Consider the following 22,630-nt stretch of genomic DNA (forward strand, 5'->3'; position numbering starts at 1 on the left):
GAAAAACAATACTCGCCCGGCTAAAGAGACAATCCAGAAGTCTGACGTCATATACAGGTTCAACTGCACAAGAGGAAACTGCGAAGTCCTCTTCCTCGTATATCGGCATGACGACAATGAGGCTGTCTCGGCGACTTACATTCCATCTATCTGCCGGAGCCCCCAAAAGACACCTTCGAGAAGAACACGGAGAGACAATAACAAGAAACACCCTGGAAGAAAACATAGAAATTCTGGATACCTGCCAGGATAGACGACGACTCCCAATATTGGAGGCCTTGTACATACAAGAACTCAAGCCAAAACTCAACATTCAGGCTGAGGACCTACAGGCCCTACCGAGCATGCGCCGACAAACAGGCAGCCATCAATCATCGATGCGCGCGCACGAGGGACGCGGGACGAGCCAATCAGCGTCCCGCCCAGAGGACAGTATCAGCGAGGCTCCAGCTTAAAAGGAGCCGCGCGCCATCCACTTACCATTCTCACCTCAACACCAGGGGAAGGAACATCTCTACTAGCTGCTGATGAAGGGTTAAGAACCCGAAATCCGGATCCAGCCAAATGACAAGCTACGGCGAAGTCATACAACTCCTATCAAAAGAGAATAGAACACTACTAAGACAAAAAGAAAGTACATTGAAGAAAATAATAAACGCCGACCTAGCCATCACTTTTAACAAAACATATATATATATATATATATATATATATATATATATATATATATATATATATATATATATATATATATATATATATATATATATATATATATATATATATTTAAATTCAAATTTAGCTTATTTTATGTGTATTTTGTATATCTATTTTCATACAAATTTAACTACTTTTGTGTATTTTTGTATATAGTATTTTGTATATTTATTTTTATACAAATACACATTTTTTTATTGCTATTTTGTTTATTTATTTTGATACGAATCTACATTATTTTATGTGTATTTTGTATACATTTTTTTTATTCGTATTTACTTCATTTTAAATGTATTTTGTATATATATTTTTATAGAAATCTACGTTATTTTATGTGTATTCGTATATATATTTTGAAACAAATTTTACATTGTTTTATATGTATTATGCATATCAATATAAATTTAACTTATTGAATGTGCATTTTGTATATTTATTTTAATACAAATAAATTTTTTTTATATGTATTATGGTATATATATTTTAAAAAAATGCGTTATTTTATGGATATTTTGCTCCTTTATTTTCATACAAAATTACATTATTTTATTAATATTCTGTGTATTTATTTTGTTACGATTTTACATAATTCTATTTGGGTTTTGTATATATATTTTTTATACATATTTACATTACTTAATGTGTATTTTGTATATATATTTTATACAAATTTACGTTATTTTAAGTGAATTTGTTTATATATTTTCATTCAAATTTACATTATTTTATGTGTATTTTGTAAATGTATTTCAATACAAATTTACCTAATTTTATGTGTATTTTGTATACTTATTTTCAAACAAATTTAAATTATTTTTGTGTATTTTTGTATATAGTTTTATACAAATTTACGTTATTTTATGTGTATTTTGTATATCTATTTTCATACAAATACACATTCTTTTATTGATATTTTGTTTATTTATTTTGACACGAATTTACATTATTTAATGTCTATTTTGTATATATATTTTTATACGTATTTACAGCATCTCAAGTGTATTTTGTATATATATTTCTATAGAAATCTGTGTTATTTTATGTGTATTCGTATATATATTTTGAAACAAATTTACATTGTTTTATGTGTATTTTGCATATTTTTTTAATAAAAATTTACCTTATTGTATGTGCATTTTGTATATTAATTTTACTACAAATTTAATTATTGAATGTGTATTTATGTATATGTATTTTTATAAAAATATGTTTTTTTTTATTGGTATTTTGCATCTTTATTTTCATAAAAATTTACGTTATTTCATTGATATTTTGTGTATTTATTTTGATACGATTTTACATTTTTTTCTATGTGTATTTTGTATATATATTTAATACAAATGTACGTTATTTTATGTGTATTTGTTTTCATTTCATACAAATTTTCATTATTATATGTGTATTTTGTATATCAATTTTAATAAAAATTGAAATTATTTTTGCTTTTTTTATATATATTTTTATACAAATTTTCGTTATTTTGTGTGTATTTTGTATATTTATTTTCCTACAAATATACGTTCTTTTATCGGAATTTTGTTTGTTTATTTTGATACGAATTTACATTATTTTAGGTGTATTTGGTATATATATTTTTATACTATTTACATCATTTTATATGTATTTTGTATGTATATTTTCATAGAAATTTACTCTATTTTATGTGTATTCGTATATATATTTTGATACAAATTTACATTATTGATGTTTATTTTGCATATGTATTTCAATACAAATTTACTTTATTGTATATGCATTTTGCATCTTTATTTTCATACAAATTTAAATTATTTTATTGATATTCTGTTTATTTATTTTGATACGATTTAACATTATTCTATGTGTATTTTGTATATATATTTTCATACATATTTACATTATTTAATGTATATTTTGTATATATATTTTATCCAAATTTACGTTATTTTATGTGTATTTGTTTATATATTTTCATAAAAATTTACATTATTTTATGTGTATTTTGTATATGTATTTCAATACAAATTTGCCTAACTTTGTGTATTTTGCATATCTATTTTCAAACAAATTTAAATTATTTTTTGTGTATTTTTGTATTTATTTTTATACAAATTTTAGTTATTTTATTTGTATTTTGTACATTTATTTTCCTACAAATATAAAATCTTTTATTATAATTTTGTTTATTTATTTTGATACGAGTTTACATTATTTTATGTGTATTTTGTATATATATTTTTCTACGTATTTACATTATTTTATGTGTATTTTGTATATATATTTTAATAAAAATTTACATTATTTTATTGTGTGTATTCCTATTTATTTTGATACAAATTTTATACAAACAAATGTGTATTTGTATATATATTTTCATACAAATTTATATTATTTTACGTGTATTTTTACATATTTTTCATTACAAATTTACCTTATTTTATGATTATTTTGTATATTTATTTCATTCAATTTTAAATTATGTTATGTGTATATTTGTATTTGTATTTACGTAATTTTATGTGTATTTTCTATATATATTTTCATCCAAAATTACATTATTTTATTGGTATTCTCTTTATTTAACTCGATACGAATTTAGATTTTTTCATAGGTATTTTGTATACATATGTTTATACTCATTTACATTATGTAATGTGTGTTTTGTATATATTTTTTAATGCAAATTTATTTTATGTGCATTTTTGTACATATATTTTTATAGAAATTTATTTATTTTATGTGTATTTTGTATATGTTTTCTCATAAAAATTTACATTATTTTATTGGTATTTTGTTTATTTATTTTGATACGAATTACATGATTATATATGTATTTTGTATATATTTTTTTATACGTAATTACATTATTTAATGTGTATTTTGTTTATATATTTTTATATAAAATTTACGTAATTATATGTGTATTTGTAAAAATATTTTGATTCAAATTTACTTTATTTTATGTATTTTGTACATATATTTCAATTCAAATTAAGCTTATTTTGTGTGTATTTTGTATATCTATTTTCATACAAATTTAATTACTTTTGTGTATCTTTGTATATTGTTTTACATTAATTTACCTTATTTTATGTGCATTTTGTATATTTATATTTATACAAATACACATAAAATAAAGTAAGTTTCCATAAAAAGAAATATACAAAACACACATTAAATAATGTAAATGCGTATAAAAATATGTATACAAAATACCTATGAAATAATCTAAATTCGTATCGAATTAAACTAACAAAATACCAATAAAATAATGTATTTTTGATGAAAATATATATAGAAAATACACATAAAATAACCTAAATACAAATACATATATACACATAAAATAATTTAAAATTGAAGGAAATAAATATTCAAAATAAACATAAAATAAGGTAAATTTGCAATGAAATATATGTAAAAATGCATATAAAATAATGTAGATTTGTATGAAAATATATATACAAATACACATAAAATAATATGAATTTGTATAAAATTTGTATCAAATTATATACGAATACACACAATAAAATAAAATAAATTTTTATGAAAGTATATATACAAAATACACATAAAATAATGTAAATACGTAGAAAAATATATATACAAAATACACATAAAATAAAGTAAATTCGTATCAGAATAAATAGATAAAATTCCAGTAAAAGAATGTATATTTGTAGGAAAATATATATAGAAAATACAAATAAAATAACTAAAATTTGTAAAAAAATATATACAAAAACACACAAAAATTATTTAAATTTGTTTGAAAATAGATATGCAAAATACCCATAAAATTAGGCAAATTTGTATTGAAATACATATACAAAATACACATAAAATAATGTAAGTTTGAATGAAAATATATAAACAAATACACTTAAAATAACGTAAAATTGTATGAAATATATATACAAAATGAACATTAAATAATGTAAATATGTATAAAAAAATATATACAAAACACAAATAGAATAATGTAAGATCGTATCAAAATAAATAAACAGAATATTAATAAAAAAATATAAATTTCCATGAAAATAAAGATGCAAAATACCCATAAAATAACGCATTTTTTATAAAAATATATATACCAAAACACACATAAAATATTTGAATTTGTATTAAAATAAATATACGAAATGCACACACAATAAGGTAAATTTGTATTGAAATAGATATGCAAAATACATATAAAACAATGTAAATTTGTTTCAAAATATATATACGAAAACACATAAAATAACGCAGATTTCTATAAAGATATATATACAAAATACACATAAAATGAAGTAAATACGTATAAAAAATGTGTACAAAATACACCTAAAATAATGTAAACTCGTATCGAAATAAATAAACAAAATACTAATAAAAGAATGTGTATTTGTATAAATATAAATATACAACACATAAAATAACGTAAATTGATATAAATATATATACAAAATAAACAAAAGTAATTAAATTTGTATGAAAATATATATACAAAATACACATAAATATATATATATATATATATATATATATATATATATATATATATATATATATATATATATATATATATATATATATATATATATATATATATATATATATATATATATATATATATATATATATATATATATATATATATATATATATATATATATATATATATATATATATATATATATATATATATATATATATATATATATATATATATATATATATATATATATATATATATATATATATATATATATATACACAAAATGCACATACAATAAGGTAAATTTGTATTGAAAGAATATGCAAAATACACATAAAACAATGTATATTTGTTTCAAAATATATATACGAATACACATAAAATAATTTAGATTTCTATAGAAATATATATACAAAAAATAGATGAAATGACGTAAATACGTATAAAAATATATATATACACAATACACATTAAATAATGTAAATTCGTGTCAAAATAAATAAACAAAATATCAATAAAAGAATGTGTATTTGTATGAAAATAGATATACAAAATACACATTAAATATTGTAAATTTGTATAAAACTCTATACAAAAATACACAAAAAATAATTTAAATTTGTATGAAAATTAATATACAAAATACACATAAAATTAGGTAAATTTGTATTGAAAAACATATACAAAATACATATAAAATAATGTAAATTTGAATGAAAATATATAAACAAATAAACTTAAAAAAAACGTAAATTTGTATGAAATATATATATATATATATATATATATATATATATATATATATATATATATATATATATATATATATATATATATATATATATATATATATATATATATATATATATAAAATACATTAAATAATGTAAATATGTATAAAAAAATATATACAAAAGACAAATAGAATAATGTAAAATAGTATCAAAATAAATACACAGAATATTAATAAAATAATGTAAATTTGTAGGAAAATAAAGATGCAAAATACCCATAAAACAACGCATTTTTTATGAAAATATATATACCAAAATACACATAAGATATTTAAATTTGTATTACAATAGGTATACAAAATGATCATACAATAAGGTAAATTTGTATTGAAATAGATATGCAAAATACATATAAAACAATGTAAATTTCTTTCAAAATATATATACGAATACACATAAAACAACGTAGATTTCTATAAAAATATATATACAAAATACACATAAAATGAAGTAAATACGTATAAGAAAATGTATACAAAATACACATAAAATAATGTAAATTCGTATCAAAATAAATAAACTAAATGCCAATAAAAGAATGTGTACTTGTATAAATATAAATATACAAAATACACATAAAATACCCTAAAATTGTATAAAACTATATACAAAAATAAACAAAAAAAAAATTGTATAGAATAAGCTAAATTTGAATTGAAATAAATATAGAAAATACATAAAATAATGTAAATTTGTATCAAAATATATATTCAAATACACATATAATAACGTGAATTTGTATAAAAATATATAAACAAAATACACATTAAATAATGTAAATACGTATAAAAGATATGTACGTAATGTAATTTTTTTTAAAATTAAAGATGTAATATAACCATAAAATAACTCATATTTAAAGAAAAATATATACAAAAATACACATAAAATAATTAAATTTGTATTAAAATAATTATACAAAATACACATACAATAAGGTAGATTTTTATTGAAATAGATATGCAAAAAACACATAAAATAAAGTAAATTTGTATCAAAATATATACGAATACACACAATAAAATTTTTATGAAAATATATATACAAAATACACATTAAATAATGTAAATACATAGAAAAATATATATAAAATAATGTAAATTCGTATCAAAATAAATAAACAAAATTTCCTCTAAAAGAATGTATATTTGTAGGAAAATATATATACAAAATACAAATAAAATAACAAAAATTTGTATAAAAATATATACAAAAATACACAAAAATAATTTAAATTTGTTTGAAAATAGATATGCAAAATACACATCAAATTAGGCAAATTTTTATTGAAATACATATACAAAATACACATAAAATAATGTAAATTTGTATGAAACTATATAAACAAATACACATAAGATAACGTAAATTTCCATAAAATATATGTACAAAATATACATTAAATAATGTAAATATGTCTAAAAATATGTATACAAAATACACAGAATAACGTAAAATCGTATCAAAATAAATAAACAGACTATCAATAAAATAATGTAAATTTGTATGAAAATAAAGATGCAAAATACCCATATAATAACGCATATTTGTTTAAAATATATATATACAAAAATACACATAAAATAATTAAATTTGTATCAAAATAAATATACAAAAGGCACATACAATAAAAAAAATTTGTATTGAAATAGATATGCGAAATACACACAAATAATGTAAATTTGTATCAAAATATATATACGAATGCACATAAAATAGAGTAAATTTCTATGAAAATATATATTAAAAATACATATAAAATTATGTAAATAAGTATAAAAATATATATATCAAATACACCTAAAATAATGAAAATTCGTATCAAAATCAATAAACAAAATTCCGATAAAAGAACGTACAAATTTACATTATTTTATGTGTATTTTGTACATGTATTTAAATACAAATTTAACTAATTATATGTGTATTTTCTATATCTATTTTCATACAAATTGAAATTAATTTTTTTGTTTTTTTGTATATTTTTTTATTCAAATTTTCGTAATTTTATGTGTTTTTTGTATATTTATTTTCCTACAAATATACGTTCTTTTATCGGAATTTTGTTTATTTATTTTGATACGAATTTTCATTTTTTTAGGTGTATATGATATATATTTTTATACTTATTTACATAATTTTATATGTATTTTGAATATATATTTTCATAGAAATTTACTCTATATGTATATACAAAAAAACACAAAAATAATTTAAATTTGTATGAAAATAAATATACAAAATACACATAAAATTAGGTAAATTTGTATTTAAATACATATACAAAATACACTTAAAATAATGTAAATTTGAATGAAATTATATAAACAAATACACTTAAAATAACGTTAATTTGTATAAAATATATATAAAAATACACATTAAATAATGAAAATATGTATAAAAAAATATATACAAAACACAAATAGTATAATATAAAATCGTATCAAAATATATACACAGAATATTAATAAAATAATGTACATTTGTATGAAAACTAAGATGCAAAATACCTATAAAATAACGCATTTTTTATAAAATTTTATATACCAAAATACACATAAAATATTTGAATTTGTATTAAAATAAATATACAAAATGCACATACAATAAGGTAAATTTGTATTGAAATAGATATGCAAAATACATATAAAACAATGTAAATTTGTTTCAAAATATATATACGAATACACATAAAATAACGTAGATTTCTATAAATATATATATATACAAAATACAAATAAAATTAAGTAAATACGAATCAAAAATGTATACAAAATACACATAAAATAATGTAAATTCGTATAAATATAAATAAACAAAATACCAATAAGAGAATGTGTATTTGTATAAATATAAATATACAAAATGCACATAAAATAACGTAAATTTGTATAAAACTATATACAAAAATACACAGAAGTAATTAAATTTGTATGAAAGTAGATATACAAAATACACACAAAATAACCTAAATTTGAATTGAAATATATATACAATATACATAAAATAAAGTAAATTCGTTTCAAAATATTTTTAACAAATACACATATAATAACGTAAATTTGTAAAAAAATATATAAACAAAATACACATTAAGTAATGTTAATACGTATAAAAAAATATTTACAAAATACACAAATAATCAAGTCATTCGTATCAAAATAAATAAACAAAAAACTAGTTAAATAATGTAAATTTGTATGAGAAAACATACAAAATACACATAAAATAACGTTTTATGTTTCAATAAAATATATGTACAAAATGCACATAAAATTAGTTTGCATAAAATATATATACAAAACACACATTAGAAAATGTAAATGAGTATAAAATATGTATAAAAATACCTATGAAATAATCTAAATTCGTATCGAGTTAAATTAAGAAAATAATAAAATAATGTAATTTTGGATGAAAATATATATAGAAAACACACATAAAATAACCTAAATACAAATACAAATATACACATTAAATAATTTAAAATTGAATGAAATATATTTGAATTGTATATTTATATTTATACAAATTCACGTTCTTTTATTGGTATTTTGTTTATTTTTTTTAATACGAATTTACATTATTTTATGTGTATTTTGTATACATTTTTTTTATACGTATTTACTTCATTTTATGTGTATTTTCTATATATATTTTTTATAGAAATCTACGTTATTTTATGTGTATTCGTATACATATTTTGAAACAAATTTACATTGCTTTATATGTATTTTGCATATCTATTTCAATACAAATTTACCTTATTGTATGTGTTTTTTATATATTTATTTTAATACAAATCTAATTTTTTTATGTGTATTTTGGTATATATATTTTTATAAATAAAAAAAATGTGTTATTTTATGGGTATTTTGCCTCTTTATTTTCATACAAATTTACATTATTTTATTAATATTCTGTGTATTTATTTTGATACGATTTTTCATTATTCTATTTGTGTTTTGTATATATTTTTTTATACAAATTTACGTTATTTTAAGTGTATTTGCTTATGTATTTTCATTCAAATTTACATTATTTTATGTGTATTTTGTATATGTATTTCCATACAAATTTACCTAATTTTATGTGTATTTTGTATATTTATTTTCATAAAAATTTAAGATATTTTTGTGTATTTTTGTATATAGTTTGATACAAATTTAGGTTATTTTATGTGTATTTTGAATATCTATTTTCATACAAATTCACATTCTTTTATTGATATTTTGTTTATTTATTTAGACGCGAATTTACATTATTTAATGTGTATTTTGTATATATATTTTTATACGTATTTACATCATTTCATGTGTATTTTGTATATATATTCCTATAGAAATCAACGTTATTTTATGTGTATTCGTATATATATTTTGAAACAAATTTACACTGTTTTATGTGTATTTTGCGTTTTTTTTCAATACAAATTTACCTTATTGTATGTGCATTTTGTATATTAATTTTAATACAAATTTAATTATTCTATGTGTATTTTTGTATATGTATTTTTTTTTAAATATGCTTTATTTTATGGGTATTTTGCATCTTTGTTTTCATACAAATTTAAATTATTTTATTGATATTCTGTGTACTTATTTTGATACGGTTTTACATTATTCTATGTGTATTTTGTATATATATTTTATACAAATGTACGTTATTTTATGAGTATTTGTTTTCATTTCATACAAATTTACATAATTTTATGTGTATTTTGTACATGTATTAAAATACAAATTTAACTAATTATATGTGTATTACAAATACACATTCTTTTATTGGTATTTTGTTTATTTATTTTGATACGAATTTATGTTATTTAATGTGTATTTTGTATGCATTTTTTTATACGTATTTACTTAATTTTATGTGTATTTTGTATATCTATTTTTATAGAAATCTACGTTATTTTTTGTGTATTCGTATATATATTTTGAAACAAATTTACATTGTTTTATATGTATTTTGCATATCTATTTCAATACAAATTTACCTTATTGTATGGGTTTTTTATATATTTATTTTAATACAAATTAATTTTTTTAATGTGTATTTGGGCGTTCTGTATTGTCTCGTCTCCGCCAGTTATTCTCCCCCGCACAATTGCTATCCATATACAGGGGCATTGTCCGCCCTCGTATGGAGTATGCATCTAACGTGTGGGGGGCTCCACTCACACAGCTCTCTTGGACAGAGTGGAGTCTAAGACTCTTCGTCTCATCAGCTCTCCTCCTCTTATTGATAGTTTTCTACCTCTTAATTTCCACCGGCATGCTGCTTCTCTTTCTATCTTCTATCGATATATTCATGCTGACTGCTCTTCTGAACTTGCTAACTGCATGCCTCCCCCCTCCCGCGGCCCCACTGCACGCGACTTTCTACTCATGCTCATCCCTATACTGTCCAAACCCTTATGTTAGAGTTAGCCAGCATCTTCACTCTTTCATCCCTCACGCTGGTAAACTCTGGAACAATCTTCCTTCTTCTGTATTTCCTCCTGCCTACGACTTGAACTCTTTCAAGAGAAGGTTATCTGGACACCTCTCCTCCCGAAACTGACCACTCCTTCGGCCACCTCTTTAGAATCTTTTTGTGAGCAGCGAGCAACGGGCTTTTTTTTATTTTATTATTGTTTACTTTTTTACCCTTGAGTTGTCTCCTTTGTTGTAAAAAAAAATCATTATGCTCTCTTTTTCCTCTTAGTGTGTCTTACTTTCACTCTTCTAATTAAGTTTCATGTTGAGTTGTTCACATGTCTGTTCTTTTGTTCGACTGACACGTTTCCATTTTTAGTTCCGACCATTACTTTCTTGTTTCCTAACCTTTCTGACTTTTTAAATCTATTATTCATTTTGAGTTGCTTTCATATTTTTTTTTTCATTTATTTAACAATTTCAATATTTCCTTCTTATTGTTCTTTCTCCTTCCTCTTATTTCCTTAATCATTTTCCCTTCACTCCTTCACCTTTTCCTTCAACTTGCGTGAATATTCTTTATTTGGCTCGCTTCAGTGTTCGTCACCACTCTTCCTTTTCTTCTTGGCATATTCCTTCTCTCCTTTACTCTTCCGCTTTCTTTTCTTTCCCTTGAGCGCTTTTAAGAGAGAGAGAGAGAGAGAGAGAGAGAGAGAGAGAGAGAGAGAGAGAGAGAGAGAGAGAGAGAGAGAGAGAGAGAGAGAGAGAGAGAGAGAGAGAGAGAGAGAGAGAGAGAGAGAGAGAGAGAGAGAGAGAGAGAGAGAGAGAGAGAGAGAGAGAGAGAGAGAGAGAGAGAGATAAATAGTTTAACAAATCGTGTGCAAAAAAAGAACGAAATCGTTCGAAGAATCATGTTCCCGAGCGCAGCATTTCCATTTGTTTCAATACACTTAGTTTTGCAGATTCGATTATGTTTACTTAATATCTTTTCCCTCCTCATCCTCGTCCTCTTCTTAACTTTCTTCCTCATTTCTTCTTCATATTTTGCCTTGTTTATCTTTTTATCGCCGTTGCCCTTCTCTTTTCTCTGCTTTTCTCTGTGTTTATCTGTTCACGGTTTTGGCTTTTATTTTTATCATTGTTATTCCATTCTCTTCTTCCCAATGTTTTGTGTTTTATATTTTTTGTCGTTTTTCTTTTTTCCTAATACCTTCTCAACTTTTCACTAACTTAACTGTTTTGTGTTCATACTTCAGTTCTTTCCCTAATTAGTTTTTTTTCTTTCAAGTTTAATCTCATTTTTTATCAGTAACATTCTTTTTCGTCTTGTCCCTTTCTTCCTGTTTTTTTTTCTTCTTTCCACTTAAATTATTCTTTCTTTTTCACTCCTTCATCTTCTCCTTATTTTTCTCACCGTTCTTGTTCTCTTCCCTCTTCCTTTTTATCTGTTTTGCCTTTCGCATGTTTGCTGCTCCGCCTCTCCTTCTTTTTCTCTTTCTCCTTAATTAGTTAATGTCCGCATGACAGGTGGAGTGAGGTGTGGTGCAGTAAGGTGACAGGTTACTGGTGCGTGCCTAGTACCACCGGTAAAACGAGGAGCAAGCCTCCACCTGTGCCCCTGAAACTACACCTCACCAATCGTGGGTATTAGGTGGGATTCTGGGGCTGCCCTGTGTAGGCCACTCGTCCTCTTCCAGTCTCCCTGTATTTCTATGCTCTTATGTTCTTTTGTAATGAAGTCATTTTCCCCCACAGCTTAGGTTACCACTTACCAGTAGTGTAAGTTAAGGGTAGTAATTTCCTCTTATTTCTCTCTTTACTGTAAAATTTCCATGGCCCTTTCTTCCTTAAAGGTACATGGTGTTCTCTTCTAACTATTTCCTGCCGGCACGTTGCCGGAGGGAGAGTTGGGTGGGGAGGAGCCTTCATCTTTTCTGTCCAGTCCTACCACACGTAGATTACTAGTAGTAGCAGTAGTAAACAGACACCCTCGCCATAGACCGATAGGTCTTCTGGTGTCTGTTCTTCCTATATATTCCTATGTATTCCTACTCCTCCTTTTCCCGTTCCTCCAATTTCTCCTTTCTTCTCTGCCAACCTCCATAATTTCTCATTAATTTTCTTCCTCTTCCTTCTCCTCCACTTCTTTCTTCTCCTTTCCTCCCTTTCCTTCTTTATTTTCTCCGTCCCTCCTTTTCTTACATAATTTTTGTTTCAGTACATAAATTTTAAAGTAACTAAAGACATATTTATTCTCTCTCTCTCTCTCTCTCTCTCTCCTTCAGCTATCTTTCTCCCTTTGCTCCATCTCTCCCTTTCTTCGTTCCATTAACTCCTCCCGTCTCTTCCTCTCTTTATTTTGTTTCTTCATCCTTTCCTCACTCCCTCCAACTTCTCTCCTCTTTTCCATTTTCTCCTTCTCTCCTCCTTCACCTTCACGCCTTCTCTTTCCTCCCTCCGTCTCTTCAGCCCTCTCTTCACCTGCCTTTTTCCTTCGTCAGCCCCATTAACTCCACCCCTCCTCCCTCCTCCTCCTCCTGCTCCTCCTCTTTACCCTCTTCTTTTTCTTTCCGCCTCTTTGGTTCTTTTCTTTCTTGCCTCAGTTCCTCTTCCCATGGTATTATGAGCCCTTAACACCACGGCTTCAGTGAGGAACAAGAGGAGGTGGAGGAGGAGGAGGAGGAGGAGATGAGGGAAACATGAAATGAAAAGGAAAAGAAACGAGGAAGAGGTAGTGAAGGAGTAACGGAGAAAAAGGGGGTGGAAGGGGAGGATAAAGACGTAACAAGGGCGAAAACAGGAGATTCAGTGGGTAGGAAAGGAAATATAGGAGGGAAAGGAGGAGGAAGAGGGGGGGTAAAAAGGAAGTAGGAGAGAATCATGGAGAGAATGGTGTTTTCGCGGAAGAGGTGAAGAAGGAAAAGGAAGAGGAGGAGGAAGAATACATACATAGGAAGAACAGACACCAGAAAACCTATCGGTCTATGACGAGGGTGTCTGTTTACTACCGCTACTACTAGTAATCTACGTGTGGTAGGACAGGACATAATAGATGAAGGCTCCTCCCCACCCACCTCTCCCTCCGGCAACATGCCGGCAGGAAATAGTTAGCCTTTAAGGAAGAAAGGGCCATGGAAATTTTACAGTAAAGAGAGAAATAAGAGGAAATTACTACCCTTAACTTACATTACTGGTAACCTAAGCTGTGGGGGAAAATGACTTCATTTCATAAGAACATAAGAACATAGAAACACAATGAGACTGGAAGACGCCGAGTGGCCTACACAGGGCAGCCTCAGGATCCCCCCTAATACTCACGATGGGTGAGGTGTAGTTTCAGGGGCACAGGTGGAGGCTTGATCCTCGTTTTACCGGCGGTACTAGGCACGGCACCATTAACCTGTCACCTTACTGCATCCACACCTCACTCCACCTGTCATGCGGACATTAACTGTTGCTTTACTCTATTATTAACTTACGCTACTTGCAATCTAGGTTGTGGAGGAGAATAATATGGATTTAGGTTGATGTCTTGCTGCAATCTGTCTGAAAACATGCGAAGAAGGGTCAGTATAATCTTATATCCCTGAGGAGGAGATAAGGTGGAAAGATACATATTTTAAAACGATATTGTGTGTCTGGGTGGCTATTCAGGTTACGAGAGAGAGAGAGAGAGAGAGAGAGAGAGAGAGAGAGAGAGAGAGAGAGAGAGAGAGAGAGAGAGAGAGAGAGAGAGAGAGAGAGAGAGAGAGAGAGAGAGAGAGAGAGAGAGAGAGAGAGAGAGAGAGAGAGAGAGAGAGAGAGAGAGAGAGAGAGAGAGAGAGAGAGAGAGAGAGATTAATATACAAAGCACTTGATTAATCTTTTCCCTCTTGTCTTATTTAACTGTTTATTATATTCCCGAAGTATCCGAGAACAGGGAATTCGTCAGCATACTTCGACTGACAATTTCGTTCTTTTCTTTATATCTTTATCGCATCTCCACCAACAGAGAATGAGTCACTGATCGTCTTAACAGTTTAACTTTATCTGTTCTTTTTTCTGTGTGAGTGTCAGTCCTCTTGTTTTCATCTCTCGCACTTCCACAAAGCCGATAAACTTTTTACACATTATTAAGCCCAATTCAATATCTGCACATTTTCCCCCTGGAGAATTTTATCTATTTCTTCTTTTGATTTCTTTAAAATGTCCTCGTACATGCATTTCACTTTCCTTTTGCGTAAGTTTCCCGTTTTTTTTCACATATTTTCATTTGTCGAAGTTTCAGAAATCGAGTCAGTCCTAACATTACCAATCTTTTTACAAATTCTCATTTTATAACTTTAAATCGGTCATTATATTGTTCATCTTTATATCATTTCCACAAAGTTAAGAATCAATGGTCAGAATGACAGTTCAATTCTATATACGCACATTTTTCCTCAATGATATCTTAATGTTTTCTCTTTGAATTTTATACGTTTTCTTGACAATTATTGCTCACACCTTTTCTGAAGTTCTTATTTTTCGATCATTTTCAATCATTCCGTTTTTTTCAAAAAATTTTCAGTCTTCATTTTTCATTTTTTTTTTTCAGTTTTATTTCAACCTTACGGGAGTCATTCTTTGTGTGATTGTGATTAATTCCTTTTTTCATTCGCTGTTTACGTTCTTCTGATACTCACGTCATCCATTTTTATGAGTTTCAGTATCCTTTTTTCGTACTCTTTCCATCGTTATCGCATTTCCACAAAACAGAGAATAATTGATCACATATGCTCTTTAATTTCATCCCAGCACAGTCTTCCCTTCTAGTTTCCACTTTTATTCCTTTTTTTTCACTTTTTACTTGGACATTCTCTATTATATTTTCGAATTTTTCTGTTGCCTTTCAATTTTCCTCTGCTGTGTTTCATTTTTTTTCCTCGTTCACCTTTTCCCTCATTTGTCTATTTTATTTATATTAGTCTTTTCTATCACTCCGTCACCTGTTTAACGGTCCATCTTTTTCTCATCAACCTTTTCATCAATCATGAAGTTTTCTTCTTTATTCATTATTTTGTATATTTTACCTTTCATATAATTTTTTCCCTTAAGCATCTTTTCAGTCATTCATATGTATACACATTTCTTTTCTCTTATTCTCTACTGATCATTAACCTTTTATTTGTCAAACACTTTTTTTTATCGTTCTCACTTTTTTCTCTTTCACAAGTTTTTCTTCGTCCACTCTTTTTATCACTAACGTTTCTTGACATTCACCGTTTGATCATTTAGATTTAAAATCTCTTGTTAACGTCCACTTTTTTCCACACTTTTAGAGAGACAAGTGAAAAAGAAACACATATGATCTGCGTCTCATTATCAAGAGTGTTTGAAAAAAAAAAAAAAAAAAAAAAACGTCATAACCAGATAACTTGATTTCCATTCTCTCTCCGTTTATATCGCTCTGCCTGGCTAGGGACTCTATGTATGTATGTATGTATGTATGTTTGTATGAACGTTTATGTATTCACGTGACTGGATGATGGAGTGGAAAGGTACACACTGATGAAGTTACTGTACACACGACCTTAAAATTTGTACATAGTTAGTTGGTGTGTGTGTGTGTGTGTGTGTGTGTGTAGCGTGATCAAGAGAGCAGGAAAGAGCAACACATTTTTACACCTGCATGAGGGAGGAGGGACAACACACACGATAGATGCAAAGTTTTCCTCTTCACGTCCCTCAACACACCCGCACCAACACACCGCCGCGACACACCCACCGCAACACCCCCCCCCGCACCAACACACCGCCGCAACACACCCGCACCAATACACCGCCGCAACACACCCGCATCAACACACCGCCGCAACACACACCCGCACCAACACACCGCCGCAACACACCCACCGCAACACACACCCGCACCAACACACCGCCGCAACACACACCCGCACCAACACACCGCCGCAACACACCCGCACCAATACACCGCCGCAACACACCCGCAACAACACACAGCCGCAACACACCTTACCAACACACCGCCGCGACACACCCACCGCAACACCCCCCCCCGCACCAACACACCGCCGCAACACACCCGCACCAAAACACCGCCGCAACACACCCGCAACAACACACCGCCACCAACACACCGCCGCAACACACCCACCAACACACACCGCACCAACACACCGCCGCAACACACACCCCAACACACCCGCACCAACACACCGCCGCAACACACCCGCACCAACACACCGCCGCAACACACCCGCATCAACACACCGCCGCAGCACACACCCGCACCAACACACCGCCGCAACACACCTGCACCAACACACCGCCGCAACACACACCCGCACCAACACACCGCCGCAACACACCCGCACCAATACACCGCCGCAACACACCCGCACCAGCACACCGCTGCAACACACCCGCACCAACACACCGCCGCAACACACACCCGCACAAACACACCGCCGCAACTCACCCGCACCAATACACCGCCGCAACACACCCGCACCAGCACACCGCCGCAACACACCTGCACCAACACACCGCCGCAACACCCCCCCGCACCAACACACCGCCGCAACACACCCGCACCAACACACCGCCGCAACACACCCGCACCAACACACCGCCGCAACACACACCCGCACCAACACAAACCAGCACCAACACACACCCGCACGTACACACCCGCACCAACACACACCCGCATCAACACACACCCGCCGCAACACACCGCCGCAACACACACTCGCACCTACACACACCCGCACCAACACACACCCTCACCAAAACCCCGCCGCAACACACCACCGCAACACACACCCACACCAACACACCGCCGCAACACCCCCCCGCACCAACACACACCCGAACCAACACATACCCGCACCAACACACACCCGCAACACACACCCGCACCAACACACCACCGCAACACACCACCGCAACACCCCCCCGCACCAACACACCACCACAACACACCACCGCAACACACACCCGCACCAACACACCACCGCAACACACCACCGCAACACACACCCGCACCAACACACCTCCGCAACACACCACCGCAACACACACCAGCACCAACACACAAACGCAACACAGCACCGCAACACACACCCGCACCAACACACCTCCGCAACACACCACCGCAACACACACCAGCACCAACACACAAACGCAACACAGCACCGCAACACACCCGCACCAACACACCGCACCAACACACACCGCACCAACACACCCGCAAACACACCCGCACCAACACACCGCACCAACACACCGCTCCACCACACCCCCGCCACACACCCGCACCAACCCACCCCCGCAACACACCGCCGCAGCACACCCGCACCAACACACCCGCACCAACACACCGCCGCAACACACCCGCACCAACACACCCGCACCAACACACCGCCTCAACACACACCCGCACCAACACACCCGCACCAACACACCCGCACCAACACACACCCGCACCAACACACCGTCGCAACACACCCGCAAGAACACCGCCGCAACACCCCCCCGCACCAACACACCGCCGCAACACACAATCGCACCAACACACCCGCACCAACACACCGCCGCAACACACCCACCCACCAACACACCGCCGCAACACACCCGCAACAACATACCGCCGCAACACACACCCGCACCAACACACACCCGCACCAACACACCGCCGCAACACCCCCCCGCACCAACATAGCGCCGCAACACACAATCGCACCAACACACCCGCACCAACACACCACCGCAACACACACACACACCAACACACCGCCGCAGCACACACCCGCACCTAAACACCCACACCAACACACCCGCACCAACACACAACCGCACCAACACACACCCGCACCAACACACACCAGCACCAACACACACCCGCACCAACACACACCCGCACCAACACACCGCCGCAACACACACCCGCACCAAGACACCCGCACCAACACACACCCGCACCAACACAACGCCGCAACACACACCCGCAGCAACACACCGGCGCAACACACACCCGCACCAAAACACCTGCACCATCACACTCGCACCAGCACACACCCGCACCAAAACACATCCGCACCAACAGCCCCCCGCACCAACACCCCCCCGCACCAACACACTCGCACCAACACACACCCGCACCAACACACTCGCACCAACACACACGCACCAACACACACCCGCACCAACACACACCCGCACCAACACACCCGCACAAACACACACCCGCACAAACACATCCGCACCAACTCACCGCCGCAACACGCACCCGCACCAACACACCCGCACCAACACACCCGCACCAACACAGACCCGCACCAACACGCCCGCACCAACACACACCCGCACCAACACACCCGCATCAGCACACCGCCGCAACACACACCCGCACCAACACACCGCACCAACACACACACGCATCAGCACACACGCACCAACACACACCCATACCAATACACACCAGCACCAACACACCGCCGCAACACACACCCGCACCAAAACACCCGCACAAACACACGCGCACCAACACACACCTGCACCAACACACACCCGCACCAACACAATGCCGCAAGACACACCCGCACCAACACACCCGCACCAACACACACCCGCACCAACACACCCGTACCAACACACCGCCGCAACACACACCCGCACCAATACACCGCCGCAACACACACCCGCACCAACACACCCGCACCAACACACTGCCGCAACACACACCCGTGCCAACATACCGCCGCAATACACACCCGCACCAACACACCGCCGCAACACACCCGCACCAACACACCGCCGCAATACACCCGCACCAACACACCGCCACAACACACACCCGCACCAACACACCGCCGCAACACACCCGCACCAACACACCGCCGCAACACACCCGCACCAACACACCCGCACCAACACACCGCCGCAACACACACCCGCACCCACACACCGCCGCAACACACCCGCACCAACACACTGCCGCAACACACACCCGCACCAACACACCGCCGCAACACATCCGCACCAACACTTTCGCACCAACACACTGCCGCAACACAACCACTGCAACACACCCGCACCAACACACTTGCACCAACACACCCGCACCAACACACTGCCGCATCGCAACCACTACAACACACCCGCACCAACACACCGCCGCAACACAACCACCACAACACAACTCCACCACATCCCCGCAGACAACCAACACAACCAACGAACCGTTACGTCCCCCGCGCCTCGCTTCCCACACGCCCCGCTGTGGACTAGAGCTGAGGGCGGAAGGCGTGAGCGGGGGATGTGCAGAAGGCGTGAGTGACGGAAGGGGAGGGTGAGGGTGAGGAGGAGGAGGAGGAGGAGGATAGATCAAAGCATGTGGGCGTCGGAACCCTGAGTGGGCGATGATGGTGCCCTCGGGAGGAGGAGGAGGAGGAGGAGGTAGTGTAGGATTTTATGGAGAAGGAGAAGGATGGCTTATAGGAGACGAAGGAGGAGGAAGAGGATAAGGGAGTGAAGGATGCAGGGAAAGAAGACCAAAAAACCAAAGAACCAAAGGCTATGCTCAAATCACCTCCCAACTCCTGTTTTCTTAATTAAGAGCGTGACGCCAAGGACTCTGTTTCCATCTCTCGCAGCGACTGTTAACGATCCTTCTGCTGCTTTACTAGTCTGAGAGGCGTCATGAAGGCCACTCGTACCCCTGACGGCGATGGGGAGCACTAGACACGCCCCCAGGAGAACCCAGAGGCACCACGTTCTCGGTACGTCGCGCCCCAGCAGACGGTGAAGCCCCAGCAGGAGCATCGGGAGGCCTGGCGTTCCTTGGGTGGACGTCTGGGCCCGGCTCGGCTGGGGGTCGTTTTGGAGCTCGGCTGGAGCCTCTTCTGGGGAAAAGGAACGGGGATCAAGGGCACGCAACGGTGGGGAAAGGAAGGATTATTGTTTCAAAGACCAAGAAAGAGAAGACTATATATACATAAGGGTCTGAAAGAAAGAGAACGATTAGTGAAAAGAGAACGAAGAATGAATAGCGAATCAAATAGTAAAGAGAGAAGCGAAAAAGGAGAAGAAAATGATCCTTATGTTATGTTGATGTTTGGGAAGGAGTAGTAGTATTAGATCACACGGAGAAGAACAGAGAACACCACTAAGGACACGTAAGGCTATCATGCTGACTTTGGAGTACACGTGTTTTAGGACGAACCTTTGACAAATTTTACGGGCTGGTTTTGGGATTAGCCGAAAAATGCGCTCACTACAATTTTAAGATACTGAATTTTATCTGCTTGACCATTCAGTTAACAAAATACACACACACACACACACACACACACACACACACACACACACACACGCGCGCGCGCTACAGCACTACGAGTATAAGCCCGTTCAGACTGTGGCGATTCTGGGCCACGACAACCCAGCGACTTCTGCAAGTCAAGTCGGCTCCCACGCTCCAAGAATTTTTTGGCGTCTTGGTGTCGGCTAGCATGATTGCCGACTGTCTAGGACACTCGGCCAACTAGTTGGCAGAATGTCTGCGACATGCTGCCAACTAGTCTCAAGACGAGTCTCAACGGTCAATTTTTGAAATGGCGCCATGTCTACGACAACCACGAATCTGCCGACCGATTGGCCGACAGTCGCAGACGGTCTTGACAACAATCTTCCAGATTGTCTGTCAACTGGTTGGCCGACTAGCTGGCCGACAGTTGCCAAGGAGTTGGCCGACGGTCTTCCTGACGGTCCTCGCGACTGTCTTGGTGACTGTCTTGGTGGCAGCCTTGCCGCTCCTTAAAATACGGAATCGCTTTGTATTCGAGAATGAAATATATCGTTCCGTTTTGAACCAATACGAAACGGTATTTGTTCCGCACGGTATTTTGTTAACTGAATGGTCAAACAGATAAAATTCAGTATCTTAAAATTGTAGTGAGCTCATTTTTCGGTTAATCACAAAACCAGCCCGTAAAATTTGTCACAGGTTCGTCCCAACATACGTGTAAAATACGCGACGTAACGTCCCTTCCCCCTCCCTCTTGCCTCCACCAGAAGCGTGACGCGGCTGTTACTCATTGCATGGTCGAGAAATTTTAGGGTTGCCACCCGTTCCTTTACATATGGATCCATTCCGTACTGGAGAGTGAGATGTTGCATTCCACATTTTTTTGACCTCAGGGTGGCAACCCTAGTTATGTTATTCAACACAAGAAAGATCGAGGCAA

This window comes from Eriocheir sinensis, unplaced genomic scaffold (genome assembly GCF_024679095.1).
Source record: "Eriocheir sinensis breed Jianghai 21 unplaced genomic scaffold, ASM2467909v1 Scaffold30, whole genome shotgun sequence".
Lineage (NCBI taxonomy): Eukaryota > Metazoa > Arthropoda > Malacostraca > Decapoda > Varunidae > Eriocheir > Eriocheir sinensis.